This window comes from Lissotriton vulgaris, chromosome 11 (genome assembly GCF_964263255.1).
Source record: "Lissotriton vulgaris chromosome 11, aLisVul1.2, whole genome shotgun sequence".
Taxonomy (NCBI): Eukaryota; Metazoa; Chordata; class Amphibia; order Caudata; family Salamandridae; genus Lissotriton; species Lissotriton vulgaris.
Window position 1 is genome coordinate 159,648,939 of NC_141699.1, and position 26,704 is coordinate 159,675,642.

A 26,704-nucleotide genomic window follows, 5' to 3' on the forward strand; every position below is an offset into this window, starting at 1 on the left:
ATCTCGTGGCAGACCTAATGTGGAATAACACCTTTGCCCAGAACATTGTAATGGAGGAGCAGTGCCACACTGTATGTAAGAAATCAGCTTTATCATGACCACAATGGTGCACGCAGAAGACCTGCTAAGGTAGATAGAGTGGAGTCGTTCTGGAGATAAATAGCCTATGTCTACATAGTTATAATATATAAGTTTGAACTGAGGGTTTACAGAGACTTTCCGCACTGCCTCATGTATTTTGGTCCAATCCCCAGAAGTTAGGGTCTCATAACACGCCTGTTGTCAAGTTTCTTCCAGTAGGAGTGCCTGGTATATGTGTGTTATGTGTCTACGGACTCCAGCTTGCAAGAGTATAGTGACCAAAGTTGATGGGGGGTTGTTTTTCGCACACCACGCCACCTCAGTTTGGACCCAGCCATATGCAAATCAGTCTTGATTCTGCTCCAATGGGACCAGTCCAGCCCGAACTGCCAGACCAGGTCCTATCCGAACAGGAATACAAGTAATCTAGCACTCGTTTTTGCCCTTATTAGGGCCTTTCAGCCAAGTATAGATTGATTTGAATGGCACAGTGAGCACTGATCTGTCACGTCTGGGCATACCCGCCGCACTTAGGGTTCAACTGCAACAACAACAAGGTGACGGATTGAATGCTTGAATTAATATCAGCCACCAGCAATCGCTCACAGCCTCATCCCAATCCATCATTTTTCACAAGCAACCTAGGATCAGACGCAAGCTGGTGCAGGGCTATCAGGTACGCCGTCCTTCCTTGGGCAGGAGAGCACAATATACTCCCCACCAATCAGCTTGTCACTTTTTAAAGCCGGCTGTCTGGACTGCAACTGTGTTTGGTGCATTTTAGGATCCAATCAGGCGTGAGCCGCCCAAACACAAGCTTTTTTTGGGGTGCAAGAGTGATTTAGCTTGTTTAGCTTTTCAGTGAAATTTTTAATATACCTTTATTTGGAAACCAGCACTCCCCGTATCTGTGCTCCCCTTAATCATCCATCACCAAATTTGGTAGGCTCTAGGTCAGAAATTTTTTATGAAGGTTTTCCAAAGTGTAGTGCAAATTGGTGAAGGGGGACAAAGCTAAAAAATAGAAGTAAGAATTAATTTTTATATGGAGTTATTATGTCACCCTTAACTATAGATGCACAAGCCATATCACAGCAATACACCCTCCCCCACCACATTTCTTCATGTAGTGGCTGATAAAAGGTTTTTATAGCACACAAAGTTTTGCCGGAAGCCTCCACAGCAGGCGATGACGGATTAAGAACCCAGGGAATCACTGGATGCCAAAATGTCAAATGTGTTCAGCAGCAGGACTCATCGTTCATGGCTACTGAAAGGACACCCCTGAGGGGTGGACTGCTCCACTTCCAAAGCAGCCAATAGCAAAGCAGAACTCATTGATGTCTCAGCCAGTTGAGGAGGAGACAGACAAGCATGAGTCATCTAACAATGTAAGTAAGAGGCAGGTCTGCACCAACACATTCTTCACTGTCTGTGGCAGACGAGAACATGCCTTAATGGAGCTGTGCGTTTCAATGCCAAAAATTCCTTTTTAAGGTTTCTGTAAGAGTGAGGAAAGAATCTTCCGGGCCTTCTGCCCTTCTTATTCAGCTTAAAGCTGCTCCTACTCCGTACCTTTACTTGACATATCTAGTGAGCCAGTGCGTTGACGGAAGATGCTTAAAAACCTATTGCCTATTTACGTTATAAGAACAACTCTTTAAAGAACAAATAATGCAACACATAGATTTGTACAGGCCACAATCACTTGACAAAACATTCAAATTAGTAGCAGTTTTAAGCACCTAAACATGTGTTTATTTGGCATCTCTGTGATTGGCACTACGTCTTCGAACTCCTAGGAACACCTGTTCGGAGTTCCTAAAGGTGAAGAAGTTCTGGTTACCCTTCACCTCCATCCCTTCAATAGTGGTACTACGTATGCAAGGGTCCAAGTCCATGTAAAATATCCTGGCACGCCTAGCTTTGAGGGCACTCACGAGGTGGCCTTCCTGTGACCATCACTAGAGACACTTCGAGACGCCATGACTCAGGGAGGCCACCATATTTGGCATGCAATTGGTAATAAGTCAAAACTCTCCGCATATGAAATAACGCTGTATAAGAACGTGGTGGTTCTAACCAATAAGGGCAATCTAAGATGCTTGCAGTGAAAAGCGTTCATGGAAAGTGATGAAAGTCCTGCTGTAGTATAATAAATTACAAATGACAAAAGATTTGGGGGCAGATTTACAAGCCCCTTGCGCCACGTTTATGCCACCTTGCGTGATGCAACAGTGGCGTAAACAAGGCGCATCCCTGTGAGGCATTTACAATGTGACGCATCTAGGGAGATGCGTCACGTTATAAAGCCCAGTGCCACAATGGGGGCGCTCCCACGCAGGGTGGGCGCTCCGGCACCTGTGCGCCTCGCAATAGTGCCTGCGTGAAATCTACAAGATTTCACGCAGGCACTTCCACGACGCTGCTACGTCAATTCCTCACGCCTGCTTGAAGCAGGCGTAAGGACTGACGCAGCATGTTAAGTATTGGGCGGCCCTGAGCATTGCTGGAGTTGCGTCGCACTTGCGTTGCGACTCAAACGATGCGCCACCCTTACGTCACAAGATGCGTCACGCATCTGCCTACTCTTGCGCCACGGCGAGCCGCATTGTAAATGTGGCTATCTGCCGTGACGCAAGGGTAGTATTGCGTGACGCATTTGTTCTGGCGCATCTCTTCTGATATGCAGAGATGCGCCAGAACTCGTAAATATGCCCCATTGTGTTTCAAATCATCCGTTTTTGCAATGCTTTGTTATTAAGCTTGCAATAGATGAAGCAACTATTGATGGTGGTTAGAGAATTCAATACCTTATCCCAGTTCCTACCTTCGCTAGAAGGGTTAACTATTATGGGGAGTGAAAGTGTCAACATAACAGATTTTGGTGTTCATTTGAAAGAGACCTCATGGTCACCAAGAGTCTCATGACAGGGGAAAATTTGGAACTTCCACGGAGGTCTTACCATAGAATTATATTTTGTTGCCCTATCCTATTGGAAAGACTTCATTCTAGTTAAAAAATACCGAGGAGGTTTAACCCATTTTGTTCAAACATTGGACTATTTGAAGGTATTATATACATGAGCTCTCATGGAGTTCCTGGAGACGAACGGCTCCCTCGACCCATCGCAGTCCGGATTCCGAGCGAACCACAGCACCGAGACCGCCCTCATCGCGGCCACCAACAACATCCGGACCCTGCTGGACAACGGAGAAACCGCCGCCCTCATCCTGCTCGACCTTTCGGCTGCGTTCGACACGGTCTGCCACCGCACCCTGACAACCCGCCTCCGCCATGCAGGGATCCAGGGACAGGCCCTGGAATGGATCACCTCCTTCCTCTCCGACAGAACCCAAAGAGTCCACCTCCCGCCCTTCCTCGCAGAAATCACCAAGATCATCTGCGGTGTACCTCAAGGCTCCTCACTCAGCCCCACCCTCTTCAATGTCTACATGAGCCCCCTCGCAGCCATCGCACGCAAGCACAACCTCAACATCATCTCCTACGCCGATGATACCCAACTGATCCTCTCCCTCACCAACGACCCCACCTCCGCCAGAGCCAGCTTCCAGGACGGAATGAAAGACATCGCAGACTGGATGAAGCTCAGCCGCCTGAAACTGAACTCAGACAAGAAGGAAGTCCTCATCCTCGGCCCATCCATCTCCGATTGGGACGACTCCTGGTGGCCCCCTGCTCTGGGCCCCCCACCCAAGCCCACGAACCACGCACGCAACCTGGGCATCATTCTTGACTCCTCCCTCACGATGGCCAAGCAAGTTAATGCCGTTACCTGCTCCTGCTTCAACACTCTCCGCATGCTCCGTAAGAGCTTCAGCTGGATCCCCACTGGAACCAGGAAAACGGTCACCCAGGCCCTGGTCACCAGCCGTCTGGATTACGGGAACGCCCTCTACGCTTGGACCCCCGCCAAACTACAGAAAAGACTCCAGCGCATCCAGAACGCCTCAGCACGACTCGTCTTGGACATCCCCCGACACAGCCACATCTCCGCCCACCTGAGGGACCTGCACTGGCTCCCCATCAGCAAAAGGATCACGTTCAGACTCCTCACCCACGCACACAAGGTTCTCCACGACTTGGGCCCCGAATACCTCAACAACCGCCTCACGTTCTACACGCCAACCCGCCAGCTCCGCTCCGCCAGCCTCGCCCTCGCCACCGTCTCACGGATCTGCAGAACAACCACAGGAGGAAGATCCTTCACCTACCTGCGGCCAAGACCTGGAACACCCTCCCCACCCACCTACGACTCACCCAGGACCATCTCTCCTTCAGGAAGCAACTCAAGACCTGGCTTTTCGAGCAGTAGCAGCCCCCTCCTCCCCCCCAGCGCCTTGAGACCCTAGCGGGTGAGTAGCGCGCTTTACAAATACTCTTGATTGATCTTGATTGATTGATTGATTGTTTGTCTCACTGTGACAAACTTGTTTTAATTATGCATGTCTACTTGAGCAGAGAGCGTTGAGGTCGGATAGATAATAAGATGTTTCTTGGACTTTCATCTAAGTAAAGCTAAAGAGTTCTGCAGGATTTTCTTATTACTTTGTCTCTGTTCTTTTCGTTAATTCAACTTCTTTGTGCACAATTTCATGGTTCTTTGTTTTGCTTATGACAATTTTCAATTTCAGGCTCATTAACTCGTTTAGTATTCACATTTTGTACTTTATGATAATATATCAGCTTCTTTTAGAACCTTTAAATAAATGCAGGGAAAGAAGATAATTGGTTTAATTTACCTTTTTTAAACAATAAAGCTTTAATCCTGAGCTCTATGACTAATATAGTTAGCCAAATATAAACAAAGCAAGAAAACTTGTTTTGTTGTTTTATAAAGAAATAAAACACCTTTTGAAATATGGCCTTTTGAGGTTTGTCCCTTTGAAGGCACTGTAATAAATACCTTTGAATTAAGTTTGATGCAACACCTGTGTTGTCAGGTTAGACCAGTATTGTGTAGAAAGGGCAAAAATGACTTAGGGCCTGATTATGAGTCTGGCAGTCCGAGGACCTCCAGACTCGTGGATAGTGTGGCGGTCCAGCCACTGCCGCACCGGTGTTCCGAGCACCCTATTACAACGTGGGCATTCGGACTGCCATTGCAGCGCCGCGACCACCAGGGATCAGAGAACCTTGGTGGTGGCGCAGCAGTCTTAAGACCACACTATGCTTGGTGGGACCACCGCGGTCCCGCAAAGAATATTTATTGGGCTTGTCCATGGATGCCCACGTTCCGTCTCTAGTAAATGGGTAGTAGCTCCTCAGTCCTACATATATAGATATATATATATATATATATCAGTTTGAGCATGAGTACAATATTCGGATTATGGTGGATGGTTGACTTTGAAGGCAGTGCGTCTATAAGCTGTGCAAGTGAACCATAATAACAACAACGTAACAGAAATAAACAATGTACATGGGGCAGAACAACAAAAGTAAACATTCCACAAATCCCTTATTCTACTAGGCGATGCGGTAAGCGCAAGGTAAGTGGTTTTCTTTACTTTTATATTTCATTTTACATATCCCGTCCTCTGGCCATGTTTTGCGGGGAATAAATCACCCAACTCATACAGAAGTTGACACAGGAAGTTTGTGGTTAAGATGATGGGTTTTCCCACAGGATTGGTTAGAGTCTTGGGCTAGGTGTATAAGATGAGTATGCTGGGAGTCTCTATTGGTGTAAAAAAACATAGCCTGCTTTACCAGCTATTTCTTTTCCAAGCCCATTTAGAGCACTTGAGAAAAAAGAATCAGTGTAGAAGGAAAACAGTTGTTTCCTCAGAGCAACTCAGTAATACTAAAACCATAAATATTTTATACTTTCATAGTATATGTTGTAGCATCCTTAACCGCTTTTAAAAATTGAGTGCCCGATTTACCCCCTGAATGACAGAATACTGTTCATCATGGTGGCGGAGGATATAACATCTGCCACCCTGACAGACAGTATTGTATCTTATTTAGAGATACCCACACCAGCCCAGCGGTAATCTCTGTACATTGAAAGGAACTGCCGTCAAGGTGGTACTCTTGAAGGTATGAAAGGTTTAGTGGATGCCTGACATCAATTTTGATGGCAGTACACCAAACGTTTTACATTATTTGTGTTTCAAAACCAAACTCTCACTGTCGGATTTTGTCATTAAAAAGCAAAAATAACGACCTCCCACACGCAGGGAGTTTTCTCTCAAGATGTGGGGTCAATTTTTTTGTTGTTGTGGTGATGGACACACAACAAATATCAGATTGTCCAATGTAAATAGAGTGTGTGGTGTGATTGTTTTATCCCGACGGCTCCTGCTCCGTCAGGGCATCAGAGGCAGCTTGCCATCAACGGGGTCCCTATCGACAGAAAACTTACAGTCCTCCAGACCTTAAGTAGGGAAGTCGGACCATCAATTTGGTGACAGGGCACTCGGTCATGTTGTAACGGAGTAGCCAGTGCACTAACATTTAAATCAACCCTTTAATCTTGCTGTAGACTGTTGCAGCAAAATCTACTTTTGAATAATCCTTTTGCTTAAGGGAAGACGTTTCCATAAACATCCAATAAAGTAACTGAAGACCAGTATAACTGAATGTGGGTTTCTTTGGGTATTGGAATAAGCTTCACCTATAAAAGTCCAGACGTAGAATCCACACAGAGTGATTGGGATGCACTGACAAGACTCTTAATATTTCCTTATAAACTCAAGGTAAAATATTGCAGTTGTACAGGACGTTTCATGAAATCTCACAAGACTACCAAATCTCGTGAGATAACGGTCACCACACTCGATTGGGAGTAAGAATACAAGTAACACAAGGTAAACCGAGTCCTCCATGTTGGTAGATGCAACAAACCTTATTGAGTCTATCGGACTTCCATGATCTTTGGTGCTGAGAACTGTGGTAAACAAGTAAGTGGAAAAAGAGGAGGACAAAAAATACTGTGCAACAATTGCTAATGAAATCTGCCCATGTTAACCCCCTTAACCTGTCCCCTTCTATGTGAGGTAATTATAGCCTTTACAGTATGATGTAACTTGATATTTGGTCATCAAGATGTTTCAAGCAATCACTTGGATTCTCAAATTGGTGCATTATTTCTGAACAGCCATCATAAGCCTGACTAGCAATCGCCCTACCCTTATCTGAAGGTTGAATAATCATCTTGGTATTATTCACAAGTGACAAAAAAAGCACAGACTTCAACCTTAGTCATATTTTCATATACTTATGTTTATTTAATTCATATGTTTAATGAACGGTGTAACTTTGTTAATTGAAGCATGGCTGCAAGGGCAAAAAAGACCTTTAATAACAAAATTGTGCAATATGCTCAGATGCATCTTAAACCATTGTATAAGTAGTAGTGTGGAAAATAATTTAACTTGAATGAAGACGTTCAAAGCCGGTGATTCAATGTGTCATTATTAAATGGACTCTTTGTGGGAACAAACCCCTAATCTCTGCTTCCAAGTTTCATTTCAACAGGGGAAACCCGATACATAGACAACATAATTTACCAGCCCGATTGCAGAGTTGGTGGCTTTGTTATTTCCTGTGAGCTTTGGTTGTTCTCTTCCTTGTTTTTGCTCTGCCAGTCTAAACCTCTGCTTGACAGCCTGCTGCCTTAGTCCAAGACTAATTGACGCCAGAGCTGGTGTTCAACTATTCAAGCAAGTAACAAAAGATAGATAGCTCCTGGCACTAAGCATGCATTGCTATCTCAGTTAAGACATTGATTCAGGCTCAGGCAAGCAAGTGAACTTGTACAGAAATGGCGTACTGTTCCATTCCAGCAATAAACAGAACTTCCTTCAGAATGGTTTCCTAGGGGGGGATAGAGAAGTATGCAAACTAGCAGTTCACAGGTATGCTCGCATGATTCCGCGAGAGGGATACATTTAGAGAACGAATATGAAGGAAGTTGTGAAGTGGCCACGTTTGCTGTATTATGAATGAATTTCTCTTTCATTTTGATTCTTTGCCTCATCCAAGACTCATTATTATATGGCAGTGGAGTTAACAATTCTCCCACGCCCTTTAAAATAGTGGGCCTTACCTGATTGTGGAGTCTCTGGTTGCTTCACGGACAATTCATTTAAACAAGCTAAGAACATGCCAGGCAACAAGAAAGCAATACCTAAAATAGTCCTCTGTGTAGAGGGCACCTCTTCAAAGTCAGGTAGGCAGCGAGGTAAACGGCTTCTTTCAGAACGTTCGCTGGTACTGGATAACTTGAAACCATAACTTTAGATCTGATTGCGGCTCCCGTTTTCACTGTGATCTTCGGAACCAATTGGCTGCAGAAAACACTCAAATTAACCCCTTGGCCGTGGTGGTAATTCCGCCGCGGCACTGGGGGGGAGGGGGCCATGCTCGTGACGGAACTACTCCATCATGAGTGCGCTGTGCAGATGACGGAGAGGTTCCGTCACGGCCCCGCCCGCTCATTAATTCCGCCGCGCAGGCGTGGAATTACTGCAGCGTGGGCGGGGAAGCCTCGCGTGAGGGAACCACTCCGTCATCAGCACAGCGCGCACGTGGCTCGTGACGCAGTGGTTCCGTCACGAGCACAGAATGGATTAAACAGGCTATCACCAGTATTTGTTTCACTGATCCATTTTCTGAAGTCATTGTTTCCAGCGGAATGGTCTGTTCAAAGAACAAGCTTTGTTATGTTTGACAATTGACCTAGACTCGCACCTTCTGTGCGATTACAGGCCCTATAAAAAATGCGAAGATATGTTGAACAAGGAGCAGGTACTGTACCTCTTCATAGAACCTATGAATGTGGCATTTACTTGCACCCATTTCTGACGAGCTTCACCCAGTTCCTTATCTTCCTCATACATTGAATTCAACAGAAAAAAACTTCATTATTTGGCCATTTTGGAAGGATTCTGTAGCTGGAGACACTATTTTGAGGGAGCAGCTTTACTAATCACAGCCTGGGCTGGTCGTAAGATTCATGGATACCTTGAATCTATGAAGTGTATGAACCCTCAACATGAATGTTGGTCTCTATTCTTTTCATGGTGCCAGTATAATAGATCATATCCCCCTGCTAATCGCCATGGAAAAGCAGATCTCTAGACCTGTGAATTAGGTTATCCCAGTAATAGAACCTCCTATTAGTCTTTTGTTAAAAGGGACTCCTCTTGAGGAAGTTGATAAACTGTTACCTGAAATTCACAATCAACAGAGATCGGTCTCCAGGACAGAAAGGATTTAAGAACAACCAGAACATTGAAAAATTCTCCAGGAATATTTGATCTATAAAGACAGACTTGTTAGGTCTCGCCTGGCGACCGCAGCACGAAAGCGCTGTCGCCAGCGAGATCTATTGTCACTGACTTGCCTCCGAAGGGAGACAGGAGATGGGCACACGCAGGACGGACTGTAATGTGAACGCGCCATGCACATCTCCGGTCCCCCTTCCTCGCAAGCCTCCTGTAGTTTCACTCTTGTTTTCTCTGCACACGCGCGCTCAACTCGGAATGTTTTTCTTCTAACAGCCTGCAAGCTCTCACTCACTGGCTCGGTGTGCAGGTTCCTTGCCCGTCTCTTAGCACGCTGCGGGGGTCTCTTCACCACTCCGTAACTCTGTGTTGCCTCTGGTGCCATGCAGTCTGTCCTCGCTCTTCGCCCGGTCCCTCTGATGGGGCCGGGACTTCAGCATGGAGCCTGCAGGGTTCCGGAGGTCCTCCCCTGGCGGTTCCTTCCTGTTCCTTAGGCAGGCCCCGCCAACGTCCAAACGAAGGCTGCCTGGCTTCCGGAGTGCGCCCCGCGATGTCGCCTCAGTTCTTCAGCTTGCTTTTTTTATCATATGCTGTCTAGTAGAATGCTCCCCGCTGCTGGCGACGGGTGCCATCAGTCCTCATGTCGAGGACGTGACATTGCTGACTGTTGCTGGGTCATAGGAGGGCGGCTGGGGATCGGGCGTGTCCGAGCTACGTCTTGAACTGATGAAATAAATATGTTTTTATGGCTAAGTCGTTTGGCCAGCTGCCACTATCTTTCATTGCCTTGTTTTAAATGTTTGGTGTGTGTGGACGTGTGTCTGTATCAATGTATGTGTATTTGTGCATGTGTGTTTTGAATGGGCGTGTGCCTTTGAGTTTGCTTGCTTCAGTCCCCCCTGTGAATCCACGGGCCTGAGTGAGAATGCATTTAGATGGGTGATTGTATGTATATGTGTCTGGGTGTGTTCTGCCCGCCCCTCCTCCTGTTCGAATTACCAGCTGACACTGGTACATGCATTACTGCTGTTGAGAGCAGCAGGATCCAAGGCATACTGGCAACCAACACTGACCTGATGATCCCAAATCCCCATAGACGACCGAGCTAGAGCTGACACCAGTGGAAAGAAACAGCGCTCACCTTGGCATGAGAAATTGGGCCAACTCCTAATCCCCATGGAGAGAGCACACACCTTGGGAGTGATGTCTGACCGTGACCTAATATTTAACCCCTAAATAAATGCAGTCCCAGAAAACCATTACGCTATCTACGTCTGCCAAAGGGGATGCTGCCATTTCTCCAATCCTCTCCCAAAAATACCCTAAAGCTCACTGTGTTCATGTTCCTGTGAGATTATTGGAGCAGTCTATACACAGGTCTCTTCAACGCCTCAGTAGATACACCAGAGTTCATTATTAATCGACTCACCTATTGTTTGGATTGAAATGGCATGACCACATAACACCAGCCCTGACATGCCTCCAATGGCTCCCAGTAAAAGAAAGCAGAATATGAGGCATTGTACACACAGTACTCTATAGTTGTTTCCTTCAGTCCCTTACAAAACTGATTTCTGACGAGGAGCCTTTGGTCTGCTAAAAGCCATCTTTTAATAACCTCACCTACATACAAAGGTTTACTGCTCAGTCTACTCATGTTTAAGGCTCTTGCATGTGGAATTCCCTACCACTACATTTGCGAGTGGAAAATGACTACTCTAATTCAGAAGGTCTTTGAAGACCCATGTCTTCCATGGAGGGATAATTTGGTCTTCCTCGAGACATTTCTCCTCAGTTCGAGCCTGAAGCCCTAATGACCTTACACCATTGCTGTCTTCTTCACTATAGATGTTCAGGTCTCTTACTCTTATTCAAAGCTTTACCATATCAAATAGCAGGTATCAGTGGCACTCCCCAACCTTACCAGGGGATAGACTGGTTCCTCTTATTTTCAAATCCTTATCTTGTAACCCACTACTACCTATATTTATCCATACCCATTCTGTGGACACTATAAAGTGGTTAGAAAGCTTTTAAAAACACCCCAAATAAATATGTCTGCGGGTGTTCTCGGCTTCAGCTTCCACAATGCACCTGAAACGCGTAAGAAACTTTGCTTTGGAAATGCATTTGCCGGTTCTGAGAATAAAAGCTTTTTTTTTTTATTAAAGCGCTTCACTGCGAGGGGGTTCTTGCTTCAGGGCAATTTTGGGATTTATGTAAACTCGGCAGCCTGGCCGAGAAGGATGCCCCCCCCATGGATAAATATGGGGCCAAGAGGTCACTGAAAATCGGATCTTGCGGCGCACTGGAGGAGAATGAAAGGGAGCTGGCAGTTTCATTCCAATCCACTTGGATTTTATCTTTAAAGAAAAGACACTGTCTCGAACTGCACCCACTTGGGGAACCTTGCTTCGCATTTATTACACTACAGGTTCCAGCATGCCGGAATACAAACCCACCTGTGAGAGAGACGTGGGTCACGTGGGAACCCACCTGTGAGAGAGACGTGGGTAATCACATGGACAAAATACAGCATGCAGGTAATGGCGCCTGTGCGAACTTGTCAGGCAGAAGCAGTGCCATCCTCTGATGAAGGAGCCCCCTGGCTCTGAAATGCGTAAGGAACTTTGCTTTGGAAATGCATTTGCCAGTTCTGAAAATAAAAGCTTTTTTTTTTAAAGCACTTCACTGCGAGGGCATTCTTGCTTCAGGGCAATTTTGGGATATATATATATATAGATATATATAGATATATATATATATATATCTATATATATATAGATATAGATATATATATATATCTATATATAGATATATATATATAGATATATAGATATATATATATTCACACAAAAAACAGGTTACAGGGCCGCTCTAGTTATCAATTAGCATTTAAAAACCCTTAGATATTCATAGGAAAAAACACAGGTTTCAGGGACATTATAGTTGGGCATTAGCACTTTAAAAACCTTAGAAATTCACTGATAAAACCCACAGGTTTCAGGAACGTTATAGTTACGCCGGCATTTCACTCGTACAAAACCAGAGAAATTCAGCCGTTATACTTAGCTGAGCTAACTATAACTCGAGCCCCCGCAATGCACTGCTGATAACGTGACATATTACATCACTCATGACATGGTTAGTGACATCACTGATGACATCTGAAATTACATCACTGATGACATTCTCCAGTGACTGAGTGTTTCTAAAAAGTTTAAGAATTATATATATATATATATTTATAGGATAATTTTTTCCTAATCGTTTTTTTGCACTTTCCAAGCTTATTTGCACACAATTTGCACAGTTTTTGCACAGTGGATATGTTTACCTTTAAATCCTTTTGCACAGTGCTTTAGTATACGATTTGCGTTATTTATGGGCATGAATTTAACAGAACTGGATAATTGAGAGCAGAAACGTATATTTAAATAGTAATAGTCACCTCTAATCTATAAATGTAGGTACTTGAATGTTGGCAGAAACAGTATTTATACAGTTATAGTTGCTGCTGGTCAAGACAAACGATCTCGTATTTATACAGTTATATGTGCTGCTACTTCCAGAAATGTTTATTGATGAATGCACAATGAATTGTATTTCTATCTTGTCCTGAATGTATTTATACAGTGATAATATGCTTGTTAATTACAAGTGAAAATTCTATGTATTCTATGTAAACGCAAATATTTTTCTATGTCTATGGTCAGGTGACCCAATCCCATGGTGTCAGTAGGTGTGCATTAATCAAAAAAAGCACTTTAAAAAGGTACTATTTCCGTGTATCCGATGTGTGATCAAGGGCTATCTAGCCCGAAACGCGTCACTGCTGGGAACTGGTCGAAATAAATACAAACTTGCCTCAACTTGAGTTGTCCGTCATCCTTCTTCGCCGGCGTCGCGCTGGAAGTGGTTTGGAGTATTGTGTTGGAGATTATATATATATATATATATATATATATATATATATATATATATATATATGAAGTATGGGCCGAAAATTCGTTCCGCTAGGAGAATTTGTCGATTTTCTGCAATTTCGCGAATCTCACGAAATTGCGGCAAAATCCACGAATCCGCGAGCGGGACGAATTTTGTTCAGGAAGAACTTACAGGGTTACAGCAGGTGCCCAAGTTGAAGCTAATTTCTTTGTAATCATTTACAAAATGGTTACAAAGAAATTAACTTCAAATTGGGCACCTGCTGTAACCCTGTAAGTTTTTCCTGAGCGGCGCCTCCTTGCAACTATTCTCTGACCCTGCTCTGACCCTCGAAGCAGGGTCAGAGAATAGTTAAAAGTATGGCACGAGGCTACTGCAACAGGAAGCACTTACAGATATAAAACAGGTGCCCGAGGTCAAATTCAGTAGCATTTTAATCAGCCAAAACATTATTGAGCACGGTTGAGGCTTGGCAAGTGTGCTTTAACCCCATATCTGCCGTCGAAAATTTGCTGTAATACTTGAGGGAGGACTTTTCATCCATGAGTTTCTCAAGCGCAATCCCAGTGTAGTTCCTGTGACCAGGAGGCTGCTTTCTCCTCATCTGCTGCCCTGCTCGCTCTCTGACCCTTTACACACAGGAGACATGTGAACATGCATAGAAGCCCCGTCCACTACACACTAGCGGTATCAAAAGTCTTCCCTCACTTTCCCAACTATGATGGGCAGCTCACTCAAGGGACCTCGGCGCCTTTTAGCGCGGTTGCAAAGTTACAGGCACACATGGTGACTGGAGACAAATCTTCTGGCCCTTTACGCAGCTGCAGTGTAGGAAAAGCACTATACATTTACCCAACGAGGTAGCACTTACTGATTAGCCAGTAGAAAGTACTCCAGTTTAGTAGAGGTATTGACAAAATGGTGGCATCTTCGTGGATAACTATGCAGGGCAGGATTCATTCTGGCATGAGGCTCCTGTCACAAAAATTAAATCTCAACAGGAAGCACTTAAAGATATAAATAAAGCAGGTGCCCGAGTTGAAGCTCAAATTCAGTAACGTTTTAATCAGCCCAAAACATTAGTGAGCACGGTCGAGGCCTGGCAAGTGTGCTTTAACCCCATATCTGCAGTCGAACATTTGCTGTAATACTTGAGGGAGGACTTTGCATCCATGAGTTTCTCAAGCGCAATCCCCGTGTAGTTCCTGTGACCAGGAGGCTGCTTTCTCCTCATCTGCTGCCCTGCTCGCTCTCTGACCCTTTATACACAGGAGGCATGTGAACACGCATAGAAGCCCCGTCACCACACACTAGCGGTATCAAACGTCTTCCCACACTTTCCCAACTATGATGGGCAGCTCACTCAAGGGACCTCGGCGCCTTTTGGCACGGTGGCAAAGTTACAGACACACATGGTGACTGGAGACAAATCTTCTGGCCCTTTACGCAGCTGCAGTGTAGGAAAAGCACTATACATTTACCCAACGAGGTAGCACGTACTGATTAGCCAGTAGAAAGTACTCCAGTTGAGTAGAGGTGACTGACTATAAGTGAGTGATTACACAGGTCTCGGTGAATGACTAATCTGTGTGAATGTGTGTATCAGTCTGTCAGTTGGTGTGTACATGGCTGCATGGGTTGGTGAGTAGGTACAATCTGTGTCTATATGGGTTATTGATTAGTTGTCTGAGTACTTGTATGGGTGCCTGAGTATCTGTGCGTGTGGGTGAGGAGGTGTGTGACTCCCTGCATGGAGGCATGAGTGGGTGAATCCCTGGGTGTATGGGTCATGAGTTCATCTGTGAGGGACTGTATGGGTGGGTGAGCGTGAGTATGGCTGTGTCAGTGAGTGAATGGATGTCTCAGTGGTATATGGGTGAGTAACTGCATATGTGAAAGGCAATATATGTGAGTGTTGGAGTATATAAGTGACTGTATGTGTGAGTGCTTGTGTCAGCGACTGTATTGGAGAGTAAGTATTTGTTGGTATCTGTATGAGTACTGAGTGTGTGTGTGTGTGTTTCTGGATGGGTAAGTGGCTATGTGATTGAGTATTTGGTGGGTGAGTAGGTATGTGAGTAGCTCTATGGGTGAACGACAGTGTATGAGTGGCTGTATGGTGTATGAGTAGATATATCAGTGGATGTATTGGGGAGTGACTGGCTGTATGAGTGCCTGTATGGGTGAGTGAGTGGATGTGTATGTAGACTTATGAATCAGTGAGTGGGTATGTATGTATTGGTAATGGTGTGTCAATGGTTTCTAGAATGGTAGTCTGAAATTTGGAGTGGGTGTATGAAAGTTTATATTGGGGTGTGAGTAGGTGCATCACATTATGGGGATGATGTCATCAGTGATGTCATTTGAGATGTCATCAGTGATGTCATTGACCATATCATGTGTGATGTAATATGTGATGTCATCAGCAGTGCATTGTGGGGGTGCGAGTTCGTCTGAATTGCTCTAGTTTTGGACGAGTGAAATGTCAGCCAAACTATAATGTCCCTGAAACCTATGGTTTTTTCAGTGAATTTCTAAGGTTTTTTAAATGCTAATTCAGAACTGTAACGTCCCTGAAACCTGTGTTTTTTCAGTGAAAATATATATATATATATATATATATATATATATACACACACACACACACACACACATACATATATGCGCATATATATATATACACACACACACACACACACACACACATATATATATATATCGTTTTAAAACATGTCACGTGCCACAATAAACAGATGAATCCCTTTTCATCCTGCATCCAAAAGGAAGAAAGTAAAATAATAAAGTGCAAATAAAGTGTGTCGGAAAGCATATTGCTTTAAATTGTACATCATGTCTAGTTCACACCTAATTAGGCCTATTCTCTGCCCATTGTGTACCTTCTGTGCCTATCTGAGACCTGGTTATCCTGCAGAGCACTGCCTGCACAGTAATTGAAATATGCAAGCACGGCAGAATTCCCAAGGTACAAACAAACGTCAGGGATAAAAGAGTTATGGTGTGTGAATCTTGTGGCCTCTTCCCGACCCCTCTGCAAGACTAACAGTTCTGAAGGAGTATCATAGGGAGTATTTTTAAAGCAAGAGGAGGTTTGCATGGAAAGGGCCTATCACTCAACGAGAGCTAGACCTAGCAGCACTAGGTGTCGATTTATAAAGCATATTCCGGGATTACGTCAGACTTGTACCTGGACCATGTAACTTACCTTTTGTACAAGTATGTGTTGGTGTTTGTCAGGTATGCTGCATCCAACCAGGTGTGGTTCCTCCCGAAGAGCCTGGATCCAAGATGGGGAGCAGGTGAACCAGTGTCAGTCGGGGGGGGGGGGGGGGGGGGCCTTAATGGACCTGTATTTGACCCCATGGTCACAAGTTTAAATCCCGGGGGTGCACTCAGACTTTCATTCTTACAAGGTCAATAAAATAACTACCATTGAGTTGGGTACCAATAAACATTTGTTATTCAGTGCCAAGCTACCCTTCTGGATGAACATGCACTTTACAAATACATCTGTTATGCTCTGCTCTAAATGGAAATATAGAAGCACTGGTACTAAGTATCTAGAGTAACTATTTACTCCTGAAACGTTTTGGTACTTTCCCACTAAACTGACTGCAGCAGTGCAGGTACTCTTCAATTCACGTTAAAGAAGCGCAGGCACTTAGTACAGGACAGTACCTGACAATTTAAAGCACTGAAGTGGAGGCAAAGTAGAGGGGGCAGCAATTATGAAAATAGTAGGCAGATGAATACAGCAGACAGGAACAGTCAGGATAAAATACTGTTGAAAAAGGGGACTGTCAGCTTCTTGCTGAAGGAACAGTGCTCTTCACTGCATTGGTACAGGCTGGAATGGAGTTCCATAGCGTTAGACCAAGAACTGCAATGCCCTTTCCACCAAGTTCAAGTTCGGGCATTTATAAAGCGCACTACTCACCCAGAGGGTCTCAAGGCGCTTGGGGAAGGGGTTCATTATTTGTCGAATAGCCAGGTTTTAAGTTCCTTTCTGAAGGTGATGTGGTTTTAATGCAGGAGATGGACTTCACCAATCTGAGGCTCTTGGTTTACTGTATATTTTCTTAGATGCAGAGAGCTTTTTGTCATGGCTCTTTTGGGCGTCATACCTTTTAAACGCAACCATCACGTAAATGGAAACATTTTCCTATGAACTTTGCTATGAATTTACGTACCGCGTAACTTCCAACTGAATAATATAGTTGCTAGTGATGCAGAAAGTGCACCGGAATGTCACAGTTTTAGACAGTGAGGTTAGGAAAAAGTGACTAGACAACAAAAAAATACAACATTCTGCTTATAACCTCTTCCTGCGACAGGCGCAACAGTTCACATTTTTGGCTACTCGGGGTCAAACGCCGTATATTAGAGGCTGCTTCATGTCTTGGGATCTCTCAATTTTCCGACAGATCAATATGTTTCTTACGACCCTAAACTACTGGTCTGCCAGAGGCCCCACCATGTCCCGAAAGATTTTCGCTTGCCTGCTGCTCCACCTGTGACTGACCCAGCACTAGCAGCCTGTTACTCCATTTCCATATCGGGCAGCATGTGACTGACTCTGCCCCAGCCCTCCCAGTCTTGCAGAAACCCACCATGTCTTGCAGTCCTCGTACTTTTTTTCGTACACATTGGATGCTTTTTCAGGCTGGCCCTTCAAGACCCGAATAACTTTGCTAGATAGGCTTTTAGTTTTGGAGTATGGCTTAGTCCCCATCACTCTTGCTTCCATACAGCAGTCAAGGATGTGTATGTTGCCCCATTCTCCTGTACCTACAACCATCAGTGCCACATCCTAAGGTGTAAGCAAGGCCCTCCTCTCGCACTCTGGGTGTTCAGGACAATTTTAGTCGAGCCCAATCGGATTTCATTTCCTCTCCACCAATGACCACGAAAATCGGCCTCCCAATGCAGTGTTCCTTGCTTGTTCTCCTAGAGCCCGGATTACAAACCCATTAAGCAATAACTGCGGAGTGGCAAGAGCCCTCCTTGCCCCCATTATTCCCCAACCACCGGCACTAGCCTACCCTCTTGCCTCAATGGCCAACCCCCACCTACTCCCCCCACTGACACTTTTCACCAGTTCTGAGAAGGCAAAACAAGCACTGGATAGCCAATAGGTCTCGCCTTTGGAATCTTATAAGTATTTAGCCATGCAGCACATTATCCTGGGTGCTACAACATCTACGGCCATTTCTATCATTATTAAACATAGTGATGACCTAATTGCGATGCTCAGGGAACCCCAATTAGGTAATCACTATTTGGATGTATAAAACTCCATAAGTTTCATTTATCGTTTCCTAATGGGTCGCAAATCAACCTACCTCATTAACATTCTTGAGGTAGGTCACAATTTGCGACCCATTAGGACACACAAAAATCACAGCGATGGTGGCCTGCTCGGTGTAATGATGTACACACACGGGGCACTAGGACCTGCCCGAGGGAGGACGAGGGCGGGCGGAAAGGGAGGAGCCAGGGACGGCGGTTAGCCGATGTACCAGGACGAAGAAGGAAAAGAATAAAGAAGCTCCCACTCACAACGTGTGTCCATGTCTATATATGCCAGGCAGGACACATCATCTGGTGACGAACGGTCCTAAGAACCTGTACGTGTGTGAGAAGGACGGCTAACTCAGTGCTCGTCCCTGGAAGTGGGGAGGCATCTAGAATTGTGGGGCCGGTGACCGAGTCACGGCGCGAGCATCCTCGCACGCTGGGAGCCCACCCCAGCTATCCGGCGGTGTGTTTGACCTGCCCGGAGCTCGCACCGCGTGTGGCACCGTCCTGGGTGAAGACGGCTGCAATGCCAGAAACCGGTCCTGGGAAGCTTGATTCCGTTCCAGGGAAGACATGGCTTGGCAGTTCGGGCTGGACTGTTCCCATGAGGCACAGAGTCAGACTGATTTGCATATGACCATGTCTGAACTGGGGTGGCGGAGTGAGCTAAAGAACCTTGATGGATTAAACCCAGATCAGTTGACTGGGGGTTAGTGTTTGCATTGTCAACGCTCCGTCCATCACCACCTTTGGTTTTTCTTTGTTCACCCTAAGTTGGCAGGGTATGCTCAGACGTGAGTCTCTTGCTCACTTTGTCACTGGAGTCAAGCAAGCCCGGCTGAAGACGGCTGTAATGCCAAAAACTGGTCCTGGGAAGCTTGATTCTGGTCCAAGGAAGATATGGCTTGGCAGCTCGGGCTGGACTGTTCCAATGAAGCACAGGGTCAGACTGATTTGCATAGGACCGGTCTGAACTGGGGTGGCGGAGTGAGCTAAAGAACGGTGATGGATTAAACCCAGATCAGTTGACTGGGGGTGAGTGTTTGCATTGTCAACGCTCCGTCCATCATCACCTTTGGTTTTTCTTTCTATATACCAGACTACGCCACAATATGTCGCCCCCTGAGAACACTCACCAAACAAGGGCAGCCGTTTCAGTGGTCCACCCAATGTGAACAGGCGTTCAGAGAGATCAAGGAAACTGTGGAGTCGGCTAAAAACATGGCTTACTTCAATCCAAAAAAGAAGACAGAAATAACAGTGGATGCCAACCCCATAGGGATAGGGGCCATGCTAGCACAGTATGACAGAGATAAGGACCAACGGCACATTGTAGCATATGCCAGTAGGAGTCTAACAGACACGGAGAGAGCATACTCCCAGCCAGAAAAGGAAAGTTTAGCTGTTATATGGGCTTGTGAACATTTCCAAATATTCATCTTCGGAAAGCACTTCACCCTGGTCACTGATCATCAAGCTCTGATTACAATTTTCGGAAACCCTCAAGCAAAAATGCCACCACCAGTAGAGAGATGGGGCCTCAGGCTACAAGAATACACCTACACCATTATACACAAGCCAGGGAAAGCTGCAAACCCTGCCGCCTACATGTCCAGACACCCCACCAGGAACAGCAAATCCGAACAATCGATTGCGGACGAATACATCCACTTCGTGGTAGATCAGGCTAGACCTCCTGCAGTTCCGCTGGAAGCCATCTGTGAGGCGACACAGTCCAATGTCACCCTACAAGAAGTGAAACGCCGGATACAAACCAATAGCTGGCGACATTCACAAACAAATTGACAAAACGACCAAGAGATGGCAGCGTTCAAACACGTCCACGAAGAACTGTCAATAGCCCATGAGGCACAGGGTCAGACTGATTTGCATAGGACCGGTCTGAACTGGGGTGGCGGAGTGAGCTAAAGAACGGTGATGGATTAAACCCAGATCAGTTGACTGGGGGTGAGTGTTTGCATTGTCAACGATCCGTCCATCATCACCTTTGTTTTTTCTTTCTATATACCAGACTACGCCACAATATGTCGCCCCCTGAGAACACTCACCGAACAAGGGCAGCCGTTTCTGTGGTCCACCCAATGTGAACAGGCGTTCAGAGAGATCAAGGAAACTGTGGAGTCGGCTAAAAACATGGCTTACTTCAATCCAAAAAAGAAGACAGAAATAACAGTGGATGCCAACCCCATAGGGATAGGGGCCATGCTAGCACAGTATGACAGAGATAAGGACCAACGGCACATTGTAGCATATGCCAGTAGGAGTCTAACAGACACGGAGAGAGCATACACCCAGCCAGAAAAGGAAAGTTTAGCTGTTATATGGGCTTGTGAACATTTCCAAATATTCATCTTCGGAAAGCACTTCACCCTGGTCACTGATCATCAAGCTCTGATTACAATTTTCGGAAACCCTCAAGCAAAAATGCCACCACCAGTAGAGAGATGGGGCCTCAGGCTACAAGAATACACCTACACCATTATACACAAGCCAGGGAAAGCTGCAAACCCTGCCGCCTACATGTCCAGACACCCCACCAGGACCAGCAAATCCGAACAATCGATTGCGGACGAATACATCCACTTCGTGGTAGATCAGGCTAGACCTCCTGCAGTTCCGCTGGAAGCCATCTGTGAGGCGACACAGTCCAATGTCACCCTACAAGAAGTGAAACGCCGGATACAAACCAATAGCTGGCGACATTCACAAACAAATTGACAAAACGACCAAGAGATGGCAGCGTTCAAACACGTCCACGAAGAACTGTCAATAGCGACAAATGATCTCATCCTAAGAGACACTCGAATTGTGATCCCACGACAACTAAGACAAGGGGTCATAAATCTAGCACATGAAGGACACCGGGGCATAGTAGCCACGAAAAGAGCACTTCGGGAGAGAGTCTGGTTTCCAACACTGGATCTAATGGTGGAAACAACACTGAAGGATTGCCCACAATATCAGCTAGAGAGCCGTCCAGATCCCCCTGCACCGCTGCAAATGTCTCCACTGCCGGAGGGTGTCTGGCAACACGTTGCCATTGATTTCTTTAGGCCATTCAAGTCGGGTCAATATGTCCTGATCATCATGGACGAATATTCCAGATTCCCCATTGCACAACTGTGCACATCCACAAAAGCCTCCAGCACCATACCTATTCTAGAGGAAGTCTTTGCTGCGTGGGGCATTCCTCAAGTGGTGAAATCTGACAATGGGCCCCCATTCAACAGCCACGACTTCGCCCAGTTTGCTCAACACCTAAACTTCAAACACCGGAAGATCACACCACTATGGCCTTAGGCGAACGGAATGATTGAACGCTTCATGGCCACGGTCAAGAAAGCCATTCAGCAGGCGGAGCTCACTCGAAAGAGCAACCAGACAGCACTCAATGAGGTACTACGAGCCTACCGAAACACGCCCCACTCCACCACAGGCAAATGTTCGGCCACCCTCATGCTAGGCCGATCAGTGCGCACTAGATTACCAATGATGAGCATCCCAGCGAGTGAACAGTATCCCGATTCTGACCATGAGGAGATCACGGCCATAGACAAGCTGAAGAAAGAAAAAATGAAGGACTATGCGTATGAACGTCGACATGCCTCTCACGCTGAAATTCGGGAAGGAGACTGGGTGCTGGCGCGGCAAGAGCAACACCGAAAGACTGACTGCAAATATCATGAGACTACGCTGAAAGTGGTGCAACAGAAAGGAACTTTGATTACCGCGGAAACCGACGGAAGACGAGTCACCAGGAATGTGACGCACTTTAAGAAGTGCAGCCCTAATGTCAAAGAACTACTGACTGAACCGCGAGCTGAGAAAAGGGAACCAGAGACACCGCCCAGCCGCAGTGAGCCACACGAGCGAGACATCCCTGATCCTCAGTCGCGCCCCAGACGGACCACGAGAAAACTGTCTCGCCTCATTGAAGAACTTTAAGCGGCGATCGTCAGCGACATGAAAGCAAGGGGTGTAGATAGATTGCTGTGTTTTTCTATTTTGTTTACAGAGGGGGAGATGTAATGATGTACACACACACGGGGCACTAGGACCTGGCCGAGGGAGGACGAGGGCGGGTGGAAAGGGAGGAGCCAGGGACCTGGGACGGTGGTTAGCCGATGTACCAGGACGAAGAAGGAAAAGAATAAAGAAGCTCCCACTCACACCGTGTGTCCGTGTCTATATATGCCAGGCAGGACACTACACTGGGGTTAGCAGACCATCAGGTCTGTGATTGGTTTTTAAATAAAAGTCTTTTTTTTTTTTGGTACATGCAGTCCTTTTTCCTTAAAGGAAAACAGGACGCTTTTGAAAAAAGAAAAATTAAAAGTATCTTTAAATTTTTTAAGAGTGACTACCTGCTCTAAAAAAATGATTTCGCTACCATTCATTTGCGAATGGGTTACCACCTATTGAAGTCGCTTCTTAAAATGGGAATGTTTTTCAACTGCATTTTGGTCACAAAACATTCCTAAATACTGCTGGGATTCAGTATTAGAAAGGGATGCCCTGAACATGCCCCTTCCTAATACCAGATCGGTATGTATTCACAATTCCAAATTACAATTCGGTAACATGTCACAGAACCGCAAATTGGAATTCATATATACCAATTGGCATTTTTGCGGTTGTAAATGGATCAATTGGGTCACTTGCGATTACAGATATGCAGATATGCATGATACATATGGCCCCTACTGCTGCGTCACCTGCTACTGGTAAATTGCCATGCTGTAGCTGGGAGAAGTGCAGCCTGGGGTCCTGAAGTGACAATTATGCCAATAATATGTCCTTAAATGTTCAGTTCAATGATAGTGAAAGGTGCCAGGGGCAGACCAGTGGGAGGCTTGGCTATCTGGGTACGTCAACATGCGGGTGTTTCTGTGGAGGAGCTTTTGACGGACAACCCGGATTTGCTGGCAATACGAGTAACCTAGCCATCGGGGCTGAATGTGGTGATTGTTAATGTTTATATGCGGGGTGTTCAAGGTGGAAAATGTTCGCCTGTTGCATCAGTGTTGGAGGGCTTTCTAAATTCACTGCCGGTGAATACTAATAGGGTAGTAATGGGGGACTTCAATACCTGTTTCGAACCCTTGGGGTTGGATGATGGGATAATCACTGAGGATGAGGACAGCCTATGGGGCATTCCAGGTTTAGAATTACAACCCATTAGGAAGTGGTCACAATCAGCCCTATTTCTTAAGGGACTCTGTCTGAATCTAGGAATGCGTGCAGTCAATGGGAGATTGAAGTCTGACAGGATGGGGGCATCGACTTTCGACAATGGTAGATCTGGCTCCCGCATTGATTATATCCTGGTGAACCTGGAAATGTGGCCCATCTTACTGGATATGGTGGTAGTAAGTAGACCTGAGAGCGACCACAATCCTCTGGTTCTATCGATTAAAGATAGCACCTTCGCTGTGCTCTCTGTGGCAGAGTTTTGTTTGCCCCAGGTTTCCCTATCTAATAATGAAAGATGGGTTAGTTGGCCTAAACTAGCCCTAGATGAGGAGGCTATGTCAAAGATTAGAAGTTTGCTTAGGGACACATTGACTCAAATTAGTGGATTTGGGCCAGAGTCTGTTCTTTTGGACAATATTACCACAGTACAAAGGGATCTTTTCTTAAACCTCAAAACTCTATTTGTTAAGCGCTCTGGCCACAGAAGAACTAGGTCGAAACCCCTCACCTGGTTCGACAGTACATGCAGGAAATCACAAAAGGCGCTGCATGCAGCATTAAAGACGAGAGTACAGAGCTCTATCCGTAGTTGTAGGGCTATCTACAAAAATGCGCAGGCTATCGCCAAAAAGAACTGGGATGAGGCTCGTTGGAGGGAACTGCTGGAGGCCTGTCAGAGTAACAACATGATCACATTTTGGCGGCAGCTCAAAAGGGGAAACCGCCCACAGGATACAGTCCCCTCAAACTGTGTTGAGCCAAGGGAGTGGGTTGAGTACTATGGTAACCAATTTAAAGCGAATGTCACGAGTCCTGCCACACTGCTGCCTATTACTTTTGACGATGCCCTGGTCTTTACTGCCTCCGAAGTGAGGGCGGTGCTAAGAGTTGTCCCGGGAGGTAAAGCACCAGTTCCTGATCCAGCGGATCTGTTTAAGCATGATCAGGATTTATGGGTCCCTTATATTGTTCTGCTAGCCAATGCTCTGGCAAGGGGTGCTAAAGTCCCTGACTCGTGGTTGGGGGCGGAGATCCTTCCAATCCATAAGAAGGGCGATCGCTCAGTAACGGCTAATTATCGACCTATTAGCCTTATTGATGCTGTACAAAAGATTGTGGCGCGCCTTCTTCTGGGTAGGATCCAGAGCTGGATCTCCGATTATGATGTTTTAAGTCCTCTCCAGGCAGGTTTTCTGCCACATATGGGAACACTTGAGCAAGTATTTAGATTTATGTTACTATATTGGAAGGTGGTCTTCCTAGGGGGGGGGTCTTCTCTTTGCGGCTTTTGTGGACCTTCGGTCCGCGTTTGACCTAGTGCCCAGGAATAAGCTCTGGGAAGTCTTGATGGATTTGGGCATGCCTAAAGAGCAGGTGGCCCTGCTCATCAATCTGCACTCTAATACCTATGCAAAAGTAAGATGGGGGGCACCCTGAGAGACTACGGATAGCTTTAAAATCGATAAGGGAGTTAGACAAGGGTGTGTGTTGGCCCCCACCCTTTTCTCTTTGTTTATCAACGGGGTGACCAAGTACTTTTCCAACTCTCCAACTGACGCCCCCTCCCTTGCTGGAAGGAAAATCCCCCTCCTCATGTTCCCAGACGACACTCTTATCATCTCTAAAACGAGGCAGGGCCGACAGTCCGCGCTGGCCCGCTTTGAGTGTTTCTGTAGCGAGCATGAGTTAGAGGTGAATGTCAGCAAGACCAAATTTATGGTTCTGCGAGGCCCAAAGGCCGTGAAGGCCAAGGTGTCGATGAGTGGAGCTATATTGGATCAAACGGAGGTGTTTACATATGTGGGTGTCACACTAAGTGAGAATATGAGCTGGAAACCCTAATTGGATCTTATGGCTCTGAAACATGCCCAACTGGGGGGAGCCCTATTGAAGGAGCATGCAAAATCTCTGACTAAACCCCTGGCCCCACTGGTCAAAATTTATGGCTCCAAGATAATTCCTGCAACTATTTATGGTGCAGAACTGTGGGGTTATAGTGATTTATCCACTTTGAGGGTGGCTCAGAATAGGTTCCTTAGAATGGCAACTGGGCTCCCACAATCAACACCTTCTATACCCCTACAACTCGATTTGGGTGTTAAACCCATCGAGGATGTGGCACGGTATAGACCACTGGCGTTTTGGCGACGTCTGTGGACTACACCAGAATTATCTCTGTTTGCCGAGGCTACCCTTGAAGTGAGGGGGATTGAAGGGGCCCATCGGGTACCCTGGTTCTCTCATCTCAGAAAGCTTCTGATAAACTTGAGCTTGGAGGCGCTTTGGGTTGATCCAGCTGGTGCTACCTTCCCATCAAAAAAGGGTCTTAAAGACATTTACTGGCACTGGATTTGGAGAGAGGAGATCTACTTTGGTTGTTGGCCCTATTATGTTTTTGGAATTTTTGGTTATTAAGGATGCCCCCAGATACGAGGCCTATTGGGACTTAATAACCAAGCCGAAAGATTGTAAATTGTACCACCAATTACGAGTTGGCTCGTTACCTGTGCGGGGGCTAACGCACTCCTGGTCCTCGGGGGGCAGTGATAAATGTCCTTTCTGTGAGGCAGCAGTAGAGAATATTGAAAACATATTCTTCTGCTGCCCCATGTATTTGAAACCCAGAAAAATTTGTCTTACACCGGTTTGCCGCTCATTAGGCATCAGATCTGCTATTGCAGCTATCAGGATCTTAAAAACTGATACTACTCCCCTTATCGTTATTGGTGTAGCAAAATTCCTGAGCTGGGCCTGGTCATTACGTAGTCGCAATTTGGAAAAATGAAGGTCCTATGTTACATGCTTTTATGTGTTTTTAATTGTAACATAGTATTGCTTATAGGTCATTATGGGTCTTTTTACATCATTGCTTAAATTTAATACCTTT